At 38.3% G+C, this 15399-nt stretch overlaps 2 long non-coding RNA genes across 2 annotated transcripts; one reads left to right on the top strand and one right to left on the bottom strand.

Moving 5' to 3' along the window:
• Window positions 1-217: 217 nt before the first annotated feature.
• LOC110386530 (uncharacterized) lies at window positions 218-3360 on the bottom strand. The gene is made up of 3 exons (XR_002431696.3): window positions 3150-3360; window positions 2630-2649; window positions 218-318 (listed from the first exon to the last, which is right to left on the bottom strand). It is a non-coding gene; the product is annotated as an uncharacterized LOC110386530 (long non-coding RNA).
• Window positions 3361-8951: 5591 nt separating this feature from the next.
• On the top strand, window positions 8952-13235 carry LOC134199340 (uncharacterized). Its single transcript, XR_009973792.1, has 2 exons — window positions 8952-10875; window positions 11325-13235. It is a non-coding gene; the product is annotated as an uncharacterized LOC134199340 (long non-coding RNA).
• The last annotated feature ends 2164 nt before the right edge of the window (window positions 13236-15399 follow it).

Raw genomic sequence — 15399 nt, forward strand, 5'->3', positions numbered from 1 at the left:
CGATAGGTGATAGATAATCTAGATTAAGGCGAAGACCCAATTAGAACCCTGTAATCAATGCGAATGCTTTCGAACATAGTATATAAGTATACTGGTATGTTTAATCTTGTTATGATAATTAAGATTTTAAAATTATATTCATAGTTAATCCCTTTAGTAGTAATAATATATGACAAGGCACTATATTTTACAGGAATTCAGTGATTAAAACTCAGAGGAAAGACCATAATGCAAAACCTTATGGTATTTTTTATTCCATCATCTTAATTTTTTATAAAAAAGTCTGGTGTGGTTCGGATCGGACGATGTTCAAGTTAACTGAGAAATAAGAAATTTGTTTTGTCTTATGCAGAATTTGAGATAAGAACACATCCGAGAAAAGTTTAATTATATACTGAATTTTATAAGACAAAAAAAAATATGTATTGTTATTACCTATTACATTTCTGTTACGTCTCTAATATAGTTTGACTTAATCAAGTAGGTATATTTTTTCACATACGTACATAGTCTCGTCCTTTAAAGTAATGGAATAAAAAAAAAGATCCATTTTTCGGTCGCCAAAACAAATTCCGACCGAATTACGTCTAGATTTTTCGAATTTTTCAGCGTGAAGTGGGCAACACAGCAGTGCACTGCAGCACCGCACCAATTTTTTTTTGTTAACACAGCGTATTTTTTTTGCCTAATTATTTTCAACAGGTGACGAATTTCACGTCTGAAGTGCAGAGTCGACGAGACGGGACCCAGAAGCGCTTTCAGTTTACCTGTCGTTCGTAATTAGTGGTTTACACTAGTTGACTCAGTGTAATTTGAGTTTGTTTGACGTCGGAAACTTGTTCCGCCCTGTCGCACCGCGTATATTGAGCCTTAAATTAAACCAATACCATACAGGAGAGTTATGTTAGACGATAAAAATGTTCTACTAGATGTTATTTGTAAAGCAAACTTGGTTCGAAAAAAAAGGATACATGTCATTTTATTTTTTCTTCCCTTTCATCATGTCAACGATAGCAGTGAAATCAGCACACAGATGTAACATAACAACACTTTTTTCTTCCTCGAGAGGTTATTCTAGATTCGCCGATTTAGTAGGTGAGCTCACAGGGCTCAAACCTGACGATGTGTGGCGGGTAGCCATCATTCAACGCAAGATAATTGACAGATGCCTGAATCTCGCTTACGACATTTTCAAGATAAGGCGCATATATACAAGTTCCGAACAACAACATTCGGACCGTCGGTCTACCGAGCAATGTCATCCGCTCGGTGGAAGATCTTCCCTTTGTCGTATATAAATTCCTACAACTGGTGACCTGCGACGGAACAATTGCAGCCTTCATCATCAGCGCAACAAGAACTTCGGCTACCACAATCCCCGCATTCTCGCAGATAAAAGCACGTCATTGACAGTCGTCCTACAGCAAGCCAGCATCGCAGCCTCAACAGGACCATCGCAGCCGACTCACCGCGCTTCCTGGTCCTACGGCACGCAACTTCACTGTCTCATCTCGACACTACAGTTCATCGCAGCCCACGACCGGATCATCAACGCTTGGGGTCACACATCTCCGGCGTGGCAGCTCTGCATCACATGGACAACGCACGATACGCACGCAACATTCAAGCTCAGTCTCGACTCACCGCAGACTTCGAGCAGCACTGGCGACAATCACGCAGCATTCAAGCTCAGCCTCGACTCACCGCAGGCTTCGAGCAGCACTGGCCCTTGCAAGCTAATCTCAGCACGGACAACGCTAACTAAAAATGATACGACCTCCAGTCTCGGAGGGGAGTGATGTGGCGGGTAGCCATCATTCAACGCAAGATAATTGACAGATGCCTGAATCTCGCTTACGACATTTTCAAGATAAGGCGCATATATACAAGTTCCGAACAACAACATTCGGACCGTCGGTCTACCGAGCAATGTCATCCGTTCGGTGGAAGATCTTTCCTTTCGTCGTTGAGCCTCCCAAAGATGTTGCTGGCACGAACCCTAGCAAGAGCCGTGCTTCGCAGAAGCTACCACCGGATCGGATTTTTTTTTAATTGCCGACAAGGGCAAAAAAAAAAAACGCGACCCACTGAGAAGATCCGCCGAGAAACTCAGTGGGATTAAGAATACCAATGACAGTTCGGTGTGTTTAGTGCGAGTTTTTTAACGTTCTCGATAGCGTAAAGTTAACTCAAAATTGTATGTCGTTGGAACAGCGCCCCTAGCGGCAAACGCAGGCAAACGTTTCAACTCCATACAAATTTAAATTAACTTTGACGCTATCGAGAACGTTAAAAAACACGCACTAAGCACACAGTACATATATAAGGCATATGTATAAATACTATTCAGTATGTCTGAATTAATGAAAAAAATATTTGTAAAATATAACCAGTACTAAATGAAAGCCAAAACAAAGTCTCTAAAATCGAAACCGGAATTCTTGGTGTTCGATTTTTGATATCGCTGACGAGCAGTATTTCAATTGTAGCCACTAGGGAAATTAGGATGTAAATTTCCATTCGCTCGCTCCTATGAACTATACTCAAGGATTCTTTGTTTTCCGCGGAAATTTAAGGATACGTATCCTCCAGGGTACCACTGATATGTAGACAAGAGGATCGAACTCACCTCGGGTAACTGAAATGAAACTGGAAAGAAAAATTATATTCATTTCTCTTGTGTTCGTGCTTTGTTTCGTCGGAGGTATTGAATTTTAAAATCCTTTGTTTGAAATTTACCAGATTTCGATTTATTACTCGTACATATATTGTGAAAGTAATAAACACGAGAATTCTTCTGAAATTCTCATGGTAATATTTTGTTTAGCAATTTTGTCCAACAAGTAATAGAATAATGATTTTGATCATTTTCAGTGCCATGATTGTTTTTTTTTTGTTGCTTCGAAGTGTGACTGACCAACCTTTCCCTTTGTGAATCCCAAGTAAATCAAGGCTCTAAGTGTCAATCGGATAGGATAACGGATGTACCACGCTTGAGACCGAAACGCATTACTGCTTAGCAGCAAAAATAGGCGGCGTGGAAGTACCTATCCATGCGGGCTCAAAAGACGCCCTACAAATAGTAGTAGGACTGCCGTTGTACCAGCTTACTTGCGATTTAAACCATAAAGGTGGAAAATAATGCTTACGTTTCGTATTCTATAGGCGCTAGTAACAGCTTAATACCAGATTGGGCGTTAGTTCCCCTGTGTTAATTGGAATTTTATCCCATTTTCACAGGATACAGTGGATTTGAATAGGCAGAAAGCTTCATGGGTCATCAGATATTAAGTATTAAGCTCTTGGAACCCTAGAAATACCACAATAAAGACGCTATCTACAAAATATTTTTGTCAGCTGTCAGAAAACTGTTTCATTTAATTTTAGAATGTATCGTGGTTGTATTGTGAAACTTAAACTTCTTGTTGAATATTTTTTTGCGGTGGTAACGTGCTTAAGCCAAAATTCAAGCGGGTGTATAAAACACGGGTTCGTTTGAAGAGCTTCCGAACTCCTCTGGATGTATGGTCTGAGCTGTGTAGTGGCGCTCTTGACGAGCCTCAGACGACGATAGGGCACATTCCCTGTGTGACCGCAGTCGATCCTTGAAACGCCCCTTATTATCCCCTTTGTCCTTTTTCGTTTTACACCTGCCTTCGTCAAGCGTTCGAAAGACGTGTCGAAGTCTAAAACACTGATAATACCTATAAATTGTGTCTTGTGATTTATGGGTTATTAATAAAACTAGATGATGACCGAGCTTTGCTCGTTTTTTTTTTGATAATGCCATCTTGTTGTGTCTTTAAAGCGGTTAGTTGCCCTCAATTAAGAAAAATAGTATTATTATTCGCCAATAGATGTCGGGAAGAGTTAATTATTGAAAACACGAATAAAACAACATTTTCTGAAAATAAATCGTAGCTAGATCGATTTACCGCCCCCAAAATCCTCTGTATACTAAATTTTATGAAAATCGTTGGAGCCGTTTCCGAGATTCAGATTATATATACAAGAATTGCTCGTTTAAAGGTATAAGATAAGATAAGATTTCGACAATGAAACAAGTCATTGATTTTAATGAAGAAAAAGAAAATCGGCAGAACACAAATAGAAGTTACCTACATATAGTATTTCTTTTAAGTCGTTTTAATAACTTTTAAATTCATTACAGAATTGTGACGTACATAGCAGTAGTGGCAAAAGAAAAAAAAAACAAATGGAATATTATAATTAATAGTAGGAATACTTTAGAATAATTAAGAATTCCTTCTCTTTTTAAACATCATTATTTTTATTATCAATATTGTCGTCCATAATTATTATAAAATATTTTTTGTGTATCTCAGGGATGTGGACAAGATAGGACTATTATAACAAATTACATTATTATTTTAGCAACGTTTCGGTCTTTTATTAGACCTTCATCAGGCATCATAATATGAATTTAAATAATCCCTATCTTACACTGCACAATTGTCTCAGACATCAGAGACTAATACAAATCTACAAAGCCGCTAAATTATTTAATTACTATTTTTGATTCCGGAAACAAAGCCGTGTTGGCATTGAAAAGCACAAATAATGTGTCGTGTTGGCTGATGAAGGTCTAATAAAAGACCGAAACGTTGCTAAAATAATAATGTAATTTGTTATAATAGTCCTATCTTGTCCACATCCCTGAGATACACAAAAAATATCATTATTTTTATAACAGTTTATTCTTAAACTAAACCTTAAACTAAATATGGATAAGAAAAATATTAGTCTTCAAGCTGTATTCTAGTTATCTGCGTCTTGGAGAATTCCTTCTTAATTATGGTAAAAAAAAAACAAACAAAACATACAATAGCTTGCGGCGATCTTGTAAGATAGATCAGTGTGTTTAGTGCGAGTTTTTTAACGTTCTCGATAGCGTAAAAGTTAGCCCAATTGCACTAAGCACACTGGTCGAGTATTTAATTTATCGTGTATGCTGCGATACGATGTGTTTGTTGAGTGCATTTCGGTTTCCATGTTTGTGTTGTGTGTGTGTATCTATCTATGCATTATATACTCCTCACGTTCTGGTCTAGTCTATCATATTATACCGTATACATGTATATTATTTACTACCGGATATTGTGACTGTCTGTTTCATGCCCTGTCTGTTCCTCAATCAGTGACGTAATTGAATTCGCGTGTATGCCTACACTAGGCATTTGTACATGTTAATTAAGGGTATCAATTGCGCAATTATTATTGTTCCTTATATTCTAATTCGTTTGAAACTAATCAACATAAAATTATCCAATGAAATTAAATTTTGATATTATGTATTATTATTACAATAAGGCAGCGATCATAAAATATTCCAGAGGTTTTTGTGTTTAGGTACTTCATTTTATTATGACTAATTTTAATATTAAGGTGTTTTAAACACCCAGAACAGACGCCGAGAACACAGAGTTTCTTAAAAATTGACAAGCTTATTGTATGACATAACGTAACGAGATAGCATTTTGTGAGATTACCGCGTCCGGTTCACACAAAATTCTCATCAATCGGCTGATGTTTTCTTAAATGTATTTATGAAATGAATTTTATGTGTGACCTGTACGATTCTTTAGATGGCCGTCAGATTTATGGATCGTTTATCAAAAAGTATTTTAAACTTCCAAGAGCCTGCTTTTTATTATCTCCTTCTGCCTTCATAAATACGTGCCAATATTCCTACTTCTGCAATCATTCAACCCAGTCTTCCTTTACGATATTAAACGTTAAGCTTATAAGTAATAGAAGAAGCCATTTGACAGAACAGTGATGACTCCGTATTTTATTAAAAGAAAGGTTAACTTAACTTATATTTCTATAGGTCTTTTTGTTGTTAAGAAAAAGTTCTGGGAATCATTAAGGAGTCTAGACCGAATAAATTGATATTTTTGTTTACTTCTCAGTGAAGAGCGACGGGAAATATCCTGAGGCGAGCTTGACTTACGCTCCACTAAATGCTTTTAACAGAAACGAGTTTTAAAGAATTTAGTTGGGTAAATGGCGAAAGCTGTATCTATTGCACAATTATCGGGCATAAATGGAAGATTTAATTTGAAAAGATTGAGCGTGACTGTAATTTTGAAGAGTCCGAAATTGTTTCGAAACGAAATAGGATATAACAAAGGATATTTGTCATGAAGAATGTAATTACTGCAAAAAATACTTAATTTATTGAGTCATTGTAAGTAATGTTCTGTATCAAGAAACCAATCATAATTTTATATTTCCTGTTAACAAATGGCAGTTTAACTATTAAGTAAATTATAATGTGAATGGAACCAGAAATAAAAATTGAGGTTTTTTTTTGTTAAATTATCCTATTCATTCTTCTATATATATAAAAATGAATTGCTGTTCGTTAGTCTCGCTAAAACTCGAGAATGGCTGGACCGATTTGGCTAATTTTGGTCTTAAATTATTTGTGGAAGTCCAGAAAAGGTTTAAAAGATAAAAAAATAAAAAAATAATTGTTTTTCCTTTGATGTCCCCCCCGTCGGATGGATTCCTTTTGTTTGTTTTATGTTTATTTTATACAAAAGTTTAGGTCTTTTATTTATCGATTGAGGCACTATGAAGTCTGCCGGGTCAGCTAGTTCTTAATAAAAATTACGTCGTAATACATGATATTTTATAGAAAAAATTTTGTTTTATGGCTTCTTATATTTTTAATTTATATTAGCTTGGTATACATGAGTTTTCTTTAAATTTATGGTAAGTAGATGTATATTTATATGATGTATGTCTTCTTTATAATATACGTTTTCTATTTTGTTGTTAGCGTATAGATTATGGATCCATGTAACTGCCACCAACCCACCTTGAGACATGAGGTATGAGTCTCTAATGTGATGTATAACGGCTGTCTCAAGCTTCGAATCGAAACGAATAGCTCCTTTGCGACAGAAATAGGCTGAATGTTAAAACCTACACGTGCACGCTCACAATCTATCACCGATTATGTTATTCTTCAACAAATTTGTAAGTAAATAATACTATTTAACCTACTACAACAATAATTTGCAAACAAACTGTGAAACAACTGTGAACAAACTGTGAAAAAAACGGTAGCACAATATTTCTGAAGACGAAACTTTTATAGATTGGACGCACGCTGACACATACACTCCGGTTATTGTTTCTGGTATCGATGCGGAGAAAATTGAATTCGTCCACAATCCTAGGGATTGCAGTGAGACTTGGAGAGGCTTGGATGCGACCCAGTAAAACATCCTTTTCGGATCCAGTTTTAGAGCGCAACGCGAGCGGAACCAATGCTTCCTTTGCAAAAGTCTGGTTACTTTTATCGAAGTATTTTCGGATCTTTGAAAATTATAACACGAAGGTACAATTTTCACATAAATCTGGGCGAATTGATGCCATAGTCTTATATTGCTTTAAGCCATCGTTTATCCCGAATTAAAGGTATGGAAATACTATTTTCGGGACAAATTCGGGTTTATTTCATATTGTTGTTCATATTGTAATTACATTTTTCTTTTACGTCTTAAAGATACAATATTCTGTAGCCAACAATTGTTAATATTTGTATATAATATTTTGTTTAAGCTTTAAGTTGAATCGTGACCTAGTAATGGACAGAAAGGGCAGCTTAAATTTACCATCAGTAAAATTAAATACCTCTTTATTATTATAACCTAGTACAAAATAAATTTGCAACTTTTTCTGTTTAAACGCAGTTCTATCGATTATATAATTAATTTCTTCCGAAAATTTTATTTGAATATTTACGTAGTAATTTATTCATCGAATAACTAGAACTGCCGGTATTTATTTTTGATATAATTTAAATTAAATAAATAGCTTAAAAGGGGCCGGTTTTTGAAGTTTACACTATTAAGGTATAGTTTTAAATCCCTGAATATTTAACCTATTCTAGCCAAAGCTGTATGTTTTTTGGATATACATTGATATTAGAATTAAAGTTAATGAACATTTTGAAAATACATATGTTTGTTTTATATTGAGACTTTTAAATTAACAGATTTGCTTGACTTTACCATGGAACAGTCTCGAAACTTGCATTTAAAAAATATTTGTGATTCATTTCGTGATATTCGTTCGTTCAAAAAGGAAAATGTAAAGAATCTATTTCCTTATTTCAAACGAATCGGTCCTCAAGGACGATTTACAGCGAAGATTTAAAGTACTTATTACATTCTTTGAAACAGATACAGGGTTAAGGCTCGGAATTTATATTGAGGAAATTGTTTTGGACGTTTCGTTATTACTGAATTACGATAAATTTAATTTTGAAAACAATTTAAAACGTGTTTTTCGTAAATTCAACGGAATTCGTTCAAGTTATAATGAAACGCCGCGCCGGTGGGAAGGCCTCTTGTGGGGCCGCGCAAGTAAGTATCACCACCATTTCTGCCGCGAAGTAAGTATCACCACCATTTCTGCCGCGAAGTAAGTATCACCACCATTTCTGCCGCGAAGTAACGAGTTTCGGTTCGAAGAGTAGGATAGCCTATGTGCTATAGAACAGCAAGCCAGAACTCAGGTCTCAAGGTGACAGTATTTCGTTGTGGATGTCTATAGGTTCCGGTAACATGCATACGCCACTATAGTGCAAGGTCTGAGATAATTTATTCACATTCGATTATTTTAATTACAGACTGGCCTCAAAATAATCAGAAGTAAGTATAGAGACGAAAATAATACACAGAGCTTGGTCTGTTTGTGCATATTCTATGTTAGTTGAATAGATCTGAATTTGAATCTTTTGATAATTCGATTTGTTTGACAAATCAAAAGTTGGTTCGATTCGAAGCATCTAAATTCATGGATAACTTGGAATCGCGTGTCACAGATATCCATTAAAAACATGAATCGTGCTAACAACATTTAGGTACTAGGTAATATATACAAGTTCCTGAACAACAGGTTTAGAAGTCGTCGTGGTCTAAAGGATAAGACGTCCGGTGCATTCGTATCGAGCGATGCACCGGTGTTCGAATCCTGCAAGCGGGTACCAATTTTTCTAATGAAATACGTACTTAACAAATGTTCACGATTGACTTCCACGGTGAAGGAATAACATTGTGTAATAAAAATCAAACCCGCAAAATTATAATTTGCGTAATTACTGGTGGTAGGACATCTTGTGAGTCCGCACGGGTAGGTACCACCGCTCCGCCTATTTCTGCCGTGAAGCAGTAATGCGTTTCGGTTTGAAGGGTGGAGCAGCCGTTGTAACTATACTGAGATCTTAGAACTTATATCTCAAGATGGGTGGCGCATTTACGTTGTAGATGTCTATGGGCTCCTGTAGCAACTTAACACCAGGTGGGCTGTGAGCTCGTCCACACATCTAAGCAACAAAAAAAAAAAACAACAAAATTAAGGTCGTTGGTCTATTGACAAATGTTACCGGCTTGGTTAAAGATCTTTCTGGTTTTTTCCAAATATGTATATGACGGCGTTAACAATATTTCTAATAAACATCACGAGCAACAGGCGTGACTCACACAAGCCGGGTGCGCCGGCCGTGTCGTTCCACTCGTGCAACAGAAGTGACTCATAAGCCAGCTGCGCCGGCTAGTATAAAAAGGCGGTGCGTGCCTTGCGAGAAACATTCGTTGGACTGCGCTTGCCTGGTGCACTTACTATATCCTCGTTACGTTGTGTGATTCAGTGACTGTTGTACGTACTGGTTAAAGTTGGACAAGTGTTAAAGTGAATTGTTAAGATAACATATTGTTGATTAAATCAGGAATCAAATAGTGACATCGTTTTACTTGGTGTTCAACAAGATAATGTCTACCCTCAAGCCTACATCAGAAGTGAGATCAGGACTCTACTCTCACTGGCGTGACGTGTTTGAACATGTTCGAAGTACAGCAAAAAAAACATGATGCAGATCAGAATACTAGTAGTGGTACGCCACAAGAGCGTGAATGCAGCATACGTAAGTCGTGTAATAACGTCTCTGTTACCTCGATGGAAGATCTGAGCCACGAAGAAATCGTCACATCTTACGTTCTGGCTCATGTTGCCCAGTTTGACTGTCGACGTCATCACATGGCATTTACTAACGGAAATACAACACGTAACAAACTATTGCAAGAAATTAAGGCAAGTGCAAATCTCAAGTGAAACTTCGATCGCAATAATGGATCTGTCATGACGAGTGGGTAGTTCCGACACGAATCGTTTTTAAGCCAATGACTACTGCTAGAGTTACATGGCACTAGTACAGTAAACCAGGACATGAGACTGTGAATTGTCGCTGAAATTTTAGAATCTACTCGATTCAATACCAATAACATTACACGTTCGATGACTTCGGGCTCCAGCAAGCAAGCAAACAAGAAAGCAAGCAAGTTTCCGTGGGGAAGAAAAATTGACACATCTGAAGTCGTCGTGACCTGTAAGATAAGACGTCCGGTGCGTTCGTGTCTGGCGATGCGGCGGTGTTCGGGTTCCGCTGGCGGATGCAGGTTTTTCCGGTGAAGTGCGTGCTTGTGCGTGCTTGACAAGTGTTCGCGGTTGGCTTCCTCAGTGTGGGAGTAACATCGTGTAAGAGAGGTGGAACCCGTAAAATTGTAGTTTGCGTGGTGGCTGGTAAGATTTGTTGCGGTAAGAAGTTTGCATGGTGGTAAAATGTCTTGTGAGTCTGCACAGGTAGCCGGAGGTGAGACTTCCGCGGTCGCGGCCCACCCAGTCCGCGAGAACCGGGCAGATCGCCTCGACGGTACGGAGGCCGGCCGACGGGTCCGCCAAACGACGAGACCACGCCTCCAGCACGGACTGCCGATATTGGAGCCCCCGCGCTCCGGCTGCACTTGCGCTAGGGCGCGCCGCCTCGTAGGAGACTGTGAGGTATCATTGAATAACTGCGATCGCGCGCTACCGGCGTCGCAGCGCGGCGACGTTCTCGTGGGTAAGGACGTGGCACCAGACGGGTGCTCCGTATAGTGCCATCGACCGCACGGGTACCATCACCCTGCCTATTTCTGCCGTGAAGCAGTGGTGTATTTCGGTTTGAAGGGTGGGGCAGCGGTTGTAACTATACTGAGACCTTAGAACTTCTATCTCAAGGTGTGTGGTGCGTTTACGCTGTGGATGTCTATGGGTTCCAGTAACCACTTAACACAAGGTGGGCTGTGAGCTCGTCCACACATTAATACGAAGAGCATAATCAAACGAAATTAGATACGAAGTTTAAAGGGCCGTTTAAAGTAGTTGAAGTATTGGATGGTGTCGATTTAATTTTGACTCTCACACATTCGCTTAAGGCTCGAGCTACTACTTGCCTCACAAAAATACAGCCTGCAAAACCTGAACAACCTCCTCATCCGTGGGCGCCCGGCTCTCGCCTGCAAGTCGGCTGTTACGTGTGCGGTGATGCGAGCCATGTAGCTTCTGAGTGTTCCATGCGCTACAAGAAGAAAAACGACACTGCTCCAGGTGCTGTGGCAGGTCCAACCAGAGACGTCAACGTGTGTTCCAGAGCTTCAGTGTGTTACAGATAAGTGGTTTTGGCTCCCCCTTTATGTTCCATTCAGGGTCAGACTGTAGTCTTATAAAACAAAGCCATAGTAATTTATTCAATGGTAAGCGGTTTCATGAACAAGTCACCGTAGTCACCCTAGACACGTCCTTACGGATCCATCAGATCCAATAACTCTTGCATTAGATACCTTCAGCTCTAACACTAGGAGCAGGCTGAGGAACCCCAGTAATCGTACTCGTCGAACTCGACAAAGAGGTCGACGTGCAACCTAACCCATGCATCAGCCCACTGAGTTTCTCGCCGGATCTTCTCAGTGGGTCGCGATTCCGATCCGGTAGTAGATTCATTCGCGAAGCAATTGCTCTTGAGTTGTTAGGTCTCCTGCGGAGGCGCTCGGGCAGTTGTTAGCAAATCCCACCCCTCTTGGCTGAGCCTTTGCTCGCCCACCCGTCCTGGTGAAGCGGGAAAGGCCTCCGGGCCACCAGTAATCTTTCAATCATCTGCAGTTTTGGAAAACGATAGGTATAAGTTGAGATATGTAAATGGTTCTAGTGCACAAAGCTCCCCATGAAAACTTACGCGAAGTACCTCGAGGCCCGTCAGGCCTACTAGAAATTTCTGAAAATTATAGTGACGATGACGTGACGGCGTACACAGATGGGTTAATTAATCTTGTTCGTGAAACTGATCTTAATGATGACGACTCTATCACTGACAATAGAAGCGACATTTTTGTCCGCAAATAGCGATACAGCAAACATAGTCTGTGGGTAGTGATACAATGTCTGTAAGCTCAGGCACCTCAGGTGCAGGTGTTGGAAATGTAGAAAACGATGGTCGGTCTCGCACTATTTCTGAAGAAATTCCGTATATGTCCGTATTCCGTAAATGTTCTGGTTTAAGAAATGTTTTAACAAACGCTACCGTACACGCAGATTAAAAAAAAAAAAAAAGAGAATTGTATGTGGATAGAGAGATGTTAATCCGGACTAGCAAAAAAAAAAGAGAAAAAAAAGTGTGAAGTCATTGAAGGGTCTGTCCGGTCCAATGGCTTGGCTATAGGGATTTTCATCCAGATTAGCCACAACAATTAGCTACAGGGATTGCGATCCGGTCTAGCATTATCCGGTCCAGTTCGAAAAACTGAAGGGATAACAATTCCGATTTAAGTTAAAAGGGACATACTTACATACCTGAAGAGATTTAAATGAACTGGCCCAGGTATGTAAGCAGTCAGTATTTATAGCCAGTATAGGATTTTCTGAAGAATTATGCGAACCGAACCGTATTAGATTGTTAATATCATAGACCACGTTTTAAGTTGCATCCGTTAATGTCAGGATGAACGAATACGCTTATTGTCTACAGAACAACCATAAAAAGGCGCACGAGGACGAGCGCATGTCAGTATGGCCGTGACGGCGTTAACAATATTTCTAATAAACATCACGAGCAACAGGCGTGACTCACACAAGCCGGGTGCGCCGGCCGTGTCGTTCCACTCGTGCAACAGAAGTGACTCATAAGCCAGCTGCGCCGGCTAGTATAAAAAGGCGGTGCGTGCCTTGCGAGAAACATTCGTTGGACTGCGCTTGCCTGGTGCACTTACTATATCCTCGTTACGTTGTGTGATTCAGTGACTGTTGTACGTACTGGTTAAAGTTGGACAAGTGTTAAAGTGAATTGTTAAGATAACATATTGTTGATTAAATCAGGAATCAAATAGTGACATCGTTTTACTTGGTGTTCAACAAGATAATGTCTACCCTCAAGCCTACATATACTTACATTTTAAAATTCCACATTCGCGTTCTAACTGAAATGCAAGATTATAATCATCGGGTATGTTATGGATACTGAAAAAATACGACACGAGTCGAGATCAAGTGCTCAGCTAGAACACAAAAAAAATACCCATAAGAAAAATACTGGGACCGAGATTTGAACAAAAATTGTGCAAATATAGGTATATTTTTCTTTTTCTCCACCTTATCCCACTAGGTGGGGTCGGCACGGCTATTTTTTCTCTTCCATTCTCTCTCTCTCTCTCATATCGTCATTCACACACTCCATCCATGTCTTCTTCGGTCGACCTCTTCTCCCCTACCTTGCACTACCATTTCCATACTTCTAGCCACATGCATCTTCTCTCTACGCATTACATGTCCATGCCACGCTAACCGTCTGCTCTTTACTTCACAAATTGTGCAAAAATGAAATAAAAAAATCTGTATGTATATAAACATCAACTTTTTTCGTAAAGAAATATTGAGTGCACTCGACTTCAGACACCTATTTATAGTACACACAATAAAAGGTAAAGTACGCGGTAATAAAAACCTAGACGACCTAAGACTATTCCAGCACTAATGAGGGCATCTAGCTTTTGTCCGGTATAAAGGCCGCAGACGTTAAAAAAAATGCAATTAGTGTTCTGTAAAATGTCTTCTAATTAACTTGATGGAGCTCTTTTCACTGTCTGACTTTTAACGTAATTCAAATACATAGCTTAAGACGTATTAAAAGACTTGTTGGAAAAATGCTCAATAGTCCCGTGGTAGTATCACGTTAATAATAAAAATTAACGATAAAATGTAGTTTTATTCTTAGGAGGGAATATGTAAAATATAATCAAAACTTCTTTTACGGATTAATCTCGCGTTTATTATTTCCGATATCTCGAATACTTTAGTTTTCATGCTCACGGACGATGAAGGTGTTATCCATCGACATTAGAATATTATTTTAACTACCTACCGTCCATTTTTCTATATAATTTCTTGATATATTTTTTTTTGGACACAGAATGATAATATCGATATGTTCGGAACGAGTAACATAAAAATATTAAAAGTAAAATTGAACCATAAAATCAAGTTTAAATGTGTGTATGACACGCTAAATCCGAAGAAAATATACTTAGTCTGGCCATAAATACTGTTACAATTAAAAATAAACAAAATATTACATTTCAATTTGGAATCTGTCATTTTTATATGATTGCTCATTGAGTTTTCTCATTTTAGCGCCAATACATTGTACAATATTTTGCGATATTAAAATGGAGTGGGGTGATAAAGAGAACCGAATCGCTGTGATTGCATTACACAAAGTACTTAAATATTATTTATTTCCCTTTGATATGCTTTAAAATTTATCTGTGCTAAAATTTTATAACACTATGAAGCGTTTTTAACCATTTACCCTGTGGATGTTGATATTCGTCAAGGTTGAAAACGGTTTGCTCAAATTCCACGACTCTTAGCAACTTTTAATTACTTTAAAGTCTGAGAGTAGGTTCGTCCCGGCGGCGGTGAGGTAAACAGTGGTCCGAAATGTGACTGTGTTTGCTTTACAAATGACATCTCCACGTTTCCATTTAAAATCGTGACTGAGTGATCCGTTTTGTTTGCACACGGCGATATTATTTAATTTTGGACGGAGTTGAGATGTATGAAATTTATTTTTACGAATTAATTTTACTAGTTACTTCATTGCAAGCGTAAAATATATACATACACATAAAAGCCACTATTATGAATACGCGAGTTATTAAATTAAATCATGGGAAAAAAAATTGTCTCTTATATGGCAACTTAAAACTCCATTGTCACTTTTTGAAATTTAGAAACAATGAATGTTAGAATTCAATGAAATTTCGAATTATAATTTTATATTTAGACCTAACACCAATACGTAAAGATTGTTTTTATTTTTGATTGAAAACGACTTACATATCAACCGCTAGTTTAAGTATCCAACGATACAAGCTCGAAATTTGGCGATAAGTAGATTTTAGCTCCGCACCTCAACTCAATATAATTAACAAACTCAATATAAACAATATTATCTGTCATCTTCCTTTATTGCTCGGAGATACCAAAACTTTT

The sequence above is a fragment of the Bombyx mori genome, chromosome 9 (assembly GCF_030269925.1).
Source record: "Bombyx mori chromosome 9, ASM3026992v2".
Lineage (NCBI taxonomy): Eukaryota > Metazoa > Arthropoda > Insecta > Lepidoptera > Bombycidae > Bombyx > Bombyx mori.